Below are 5,162 nucleotides of genomic sequence, written 5' to 3'. Positions count from 1 at the left end.
TGAATCTATAAATTACCTTGGGCAGTGTGGCCATTTTCACAATATTGATTCTTCCTATCCATGAGCATGGTATGTTCTTCCATTTGTTTGTGTTCTCTTTTATTTCATTGAGCAGTGGTTTGTAGTTTCCCTTGAAGAGGTCCTTTACATCCCTCATAAGTTGGATTCCTAGGTATTTTATTCTCTTTGAAGCAGTTGTGAATGGGAGTTCATTCATGATTTGGCTCTCTGTCTGTTATTGGTGTATAAGAATGCTTGTGATTTTTGCACATTGATTTTGCATCCTGAGACTTTGCTGAAGTTGCTTATCAGCTTAAGGAGATTTTGGGCTGAGACAATGGAGTTTTCTAAATATACAGTCATGTCATCTGTAAACAGGGACAATTTGACTTCTTCTTTTCCTAACTGAACAGACTTTATCTCTTTCTCTTGCCTGACTGCCCTAGCCAGAACTTTCAACACTATGTTGAATAGGAGTGGTGAGAGAGGACATCCCTGTCTTGTGCCAGTTTTCAAAGCGAATGCTTCCAGTTTTTGCGCATTCAGTATGATATTGGCTATGGGTTTGTCATAAATAGCTCTTATTATTTTGAGATACGTTCCATCAATACCGAATTTATTGAGCGTTTTTAGCATGAAGGGCTGTTGAATTTTGTCAAAGGCCTTTTTTGCATCTATTGAGATAATCATGTGGTTTTTGTCTTTCGTTCTGTTTATATGCTGGATTACGTTTATTGATTTGCGAATGTTGAACCAGCCTTGCATCCCTGGGATGAAACCCACTTGATCATGGTGGATAAGCTTTCTGATGTGCTGCTGGATTCTGTTTGCCAGTATTTTATTGAGGATTTTTGCATCGATGTTCATCAGGGTTTTTTGCGTTTCTATCTCCTTCAGTTCTGCTCTGATCTTAGTTATTTCTTGCCTTCTGCTAGCTTTTGAATGTGTTTGCTCTTGCTTCTCTAGTTATTTTAATTGTGATGCTAGGGTGCCAATTTTAGATTTTTCCTGCTATTGCTTGTGGGCATTTAGTGCTATAAATGTCCCTCTACACACTGGTTTAAATGTGTCCCAGAGATTCTGGTATGTTGTATCTTTGTTTTCATTGGTTTCAAAGAACATCTTTATTTCTGCCTTTATTTTGTTATGTACCCAGTAGTCATTCAGGAGCAGGTTGCTCAGTTTCCATGTAATTGAGCAGTTTTGATTGAGTTTCTTAGTCCTGAGTTCTAGTTTGATTGCACTGTGGTCTGAGAGACAGTTTGTTAGAATTTCTGTTCTTTTACATTTGCTGAGGAGTGCTTTACTTCCAACTATGTGGTCAATTTTGGAATAAGTGTGATGTGGTGCTGAGAAGAATTTCTATTCTGTTGATTTGGGGTGGAGAGTTCTGTAGATTTCTGTTTGTTGAACCAGCCTTGCATCCCAGGGATGAAACCCACTTGATCATGGTGGATAAGCTTTTTGATGTGCTGCTGGATTTGGTTTGCCAGTATTTTATTGAGGATTTTTGCATCGATGTTCGTCAGGGATATTGGTCTAAAATTCTCTTTTTTTGTTGTGTCTCTGCCAGGCTTTGGTATCAGGATGATGTTGGGCTCATAAAATGAGGCCTGTAGATGTCTATTAGGTCTGCTTGGTGCAGAGTTGAGTTCAATTCCTGGATATCCTTGTTAACTTTCTGTCTCATTGATCTGTCTAATGTTGACAGTGGGGTGTTAAAGTCTCCCATTATTATTATATGGGAGTCTAAGTCTCTTTGTATGTCTCTAAGGACTTGCTTTATGAATCTGGGTGCTCCTGTATTGGGTGCATATATATTTAGGATAGTTAGCTCTTCTTCTTGAATTGATCCCTTTACCATTATGTAATGACCTTCTTTGTCTCCTTTGATTTTTGATGGTTTAAAGTCTGTTTTATCAGAGACTAGGATTGCAACTCCTGCCTTTTTCTGTTTTCCATTCGCTTGGTAGATCTTCCTCCGTCCCTTCATTTTGAGCCTATGTGTGTCTTTGCATGTGAGATCGGTCTCCTGAATACAGCAAACTGATAGATCTTGACTCTTTATCCAATTTGCCAGTCTGTGTCTTTTAATTGGAGCATTTAGTCCATTTACATTTAAGGTTAATATTGTTATGTGTGAACTTGATCCTGTCATTATGATATTAGCTGGTTATTTTGCTTGTTAGTTGATGCAGTTTCTTCCTAGCATTGATGGACTTTACATTTTGGCATGTTTTTGCAATGGCTGGTACCTGTTGTTCCTTTCCAAGTTTAGTGCTTCCTTCAGGATCTCTTGCAGGGCAGGCCTAGTGGTGACAAAATCTCTAAGCATTTGCTTGTCTGTAAAGGATTTTATTTCTCCTTCATTTATGAAACTTAGTTTGGCTGGGTTTGAAATTCTGGTTTGAAAATTATTTTCTTAAAGAATGTTGAATATTGGCCCCCACTCTCTTCTGGCTTGTAGAGTTTCCGCCAAGAGATCTGCTGTTATTCTGATGGGCTTCCCTTTGTGGGTAACCCAACCTTTCTCTCTGGCTGCCCTTAACATTTTTTCCTTCATTTCAACTGTGGTGAATCTGACAATTATGTGTCTTAGAGCTGCTCTTCTCGAGGAGTATCTTTGTGGCGTTCTCTATATTTCCTGAATTTGAATGTTGGCCTGCCTTGCTAGGTTGCGGAAGTTCTCCTGGATAATATCCTGCAGAGTGTTTTCCAACTTGGTTCCATTCTCCCCATCACTTTCAGGCACACAGATCAGATGTAGATTTGGTCTTTTCACATAATCTCATATTTCTTGGAGGCTTTGTTCATTTCTTTTTACTCTTTTTTCTCTAAACTTCTCTTCTCACTTCATTTCATTCATTTGATCTTCAATCGCTGATACTCTTTCTTCCAGTTGATCAAGTCGGTTACTGTAGCTTGTGCATTTGTCACGTAGTTCTCATGTCACGGTTTTCATCTCTGTCAGTTCGTTTATGGACTTCTCTGCATTGGTTATTCTAGTTATCCATTCTTCCATTCTTTTTTCAAAGTTTTTAGTTTCTTTGCGCTGGGCATGTAGTTACTCCTTTAGCTCTGAGAAGTTTGATCGACTGAAGCCTTCTTCTCTCAACTCCTTGGAGTCATTCTCTGTCCAGCTTTGTTCCATTGCTGACAATGAGCTGTGTTCCTTTCAAGGGGGAGATGCGCTCTGATTCTTTGATATTCCAGCTTTTCTGCACTGCTTTTTCCCTATCTTTGTTGTTTTATCTGCCTTTGGTCTTTGATGATGGTGACATACTGATGGGGTTTTGGTGTGGGTGTCCTTTCTGTTTGTTAGTTTTCCTTCTAACAGTCAGGACCCTCAGCTGCAGGTCTGTTGGAGTTTGCTTGAGGTCCACTCCAGACCCTGTTTGCCTGGTTATCAGCAGCGGAGGCTGCAGAAGATAGAATATTGCTGAACAGCAAGTGTTGCTGTCTGATTCTTGCTCTGGAAGCTTTGTCTCAGAGGTGTACCCAGTCATGCAAGGTGTGAGGTGTTAGTCTGCACCTAGTGGGGGATGTCTCCCAGTTAGGCTACTCATGGGTCAGGGACCCACTTTAGCAGGCAGTCTGTCTGTTCTCAGGTCTCAACCTCCTTGCTGGGCGAACCACTGCTCTCTTCAAAGCTGTCAGACAGGTACATTTACCTCTGCCGAGGTTTCTGCTGCTTTTTGCTTAGCCATGCCCTGTCCCCAGAGGTCAAAAGTAGGTTTTAAAAATATACCTAATTTAGAGTATAGTTTACACACCAATGTTTAAAGTGTCTTTTTTTTTTTTTTGTAGAAAGATAGCATAAAGAGTCTTAGCTAAAGATGTTATTAACTAAAGATGCAAAGTGAAGTGCAGATTTAAGATGTTTTTCTGAATAACCTAGGCCTGAAAAACTTTCACCTAAAATAGGCAGGACATTGGAAGAGAACAGTTTTTGTTCCTTGATTTATCACTGTAATTTTCTTCACCAAATGCTTAGTGTAAGTCCAAATCTGTGTAAAACTAGCTATCCAGAGAGTCACGTGACACTCTGGCACCCATTGGAAAATGTTCAGCACGTCACACCTTACCATGCAGAGGGGAGGACCACATGGCTGAATCTCTCTTCAGCCAATCATTTTTGTATTCTTTTTCTTTAGATAGCTTTGCATACATGAATCGAAATTCATGGCAGAGTTGAGATGAAGCAGGGAATGAAAACAAAAGTGTCTACATTCTCCTAAATAATATTACTGATCATGCAGCTAATGTACTTAGATTATTAGGTACCAATGTTAATTTGTATCTCTATTTGAATGTCTCTTGCATGTCTTTGATAGTATTGAATGTTGTATTTAACTGTAGTTTTCAATGCCAAAGATGCTTTTTGCTTTATTCTTATAAATAACTAGGTATAAGTGCATTTTAAAAGTTCAGTAAATTGTAATAGGTAATTTCTCAAACATGCTTAATGTGCACTTATAAAAATGTAACCCATATTGATAAAAATTTCAATACAAACAGTTACATTAAAAATAGCTTCTTAATGAGACTATCACTTTTAGTGTTTAGTAAATTTTCTACATTAGAGATTCATATGACTTAACATTGCTAACAACAGATAATCTTAAGTGTGTGAGTATACCCATGTGTGTTGTAGACCTCTTTAGAAAAACTAAGCATTCTAATTGGCTTAGTTTATATTATTTTTATGATTGCTTTTGCATTGACTCTTCACAACATTTAATAAACAATCATTTATCTGCCACTAGTAATCCTAGTAATAGGCATTTTTAGCTATTTGAGAATTTGTTATTAATGGGGTTTTGTAAACTATTACAGAGGAATTCTTTGGAGAATGAGATTACTTATCTGTTTTTTTTCTTGTATGACAAAAAATAATTAGCAACTTTTCACAGTCAAATAGCTAGCTTTTTAAAAGTGTTTCAGTCGTTACGGTTTATGCGCAACTTAAAATACCATGTAAACAACATTATAATTAACAGTGGAACGTTTAAAAAAATCACTCTATTTACTTGCAATCTTCTCTTTCAATAAATGAAACTTTTTATTTTTCTGAACTTTCTTCTAATCCTATCTATATTTTTATAACATTTTAAACAGTTTGAATTATAAAACATGAATTTATAAGGTATATAAATATATAT

The sequence above is a fragment of the Theropithecus gelada genome, chromosome 1 (genome assembly GCF_003255815.1).
Source record: "Theropithecus gelada isolate Dixy chromosome 1, Tgel_1.0, whole genome shotgun sequence".
Lineage (NCBI taxonomy): Eukaryota > Metazoa > Chordata > Mammalia > Primates > Cercopithecidae > Theropithecus > Theropithecus gelada.
Note: the sequence above shows the minus strand (reverse complement) of the source record.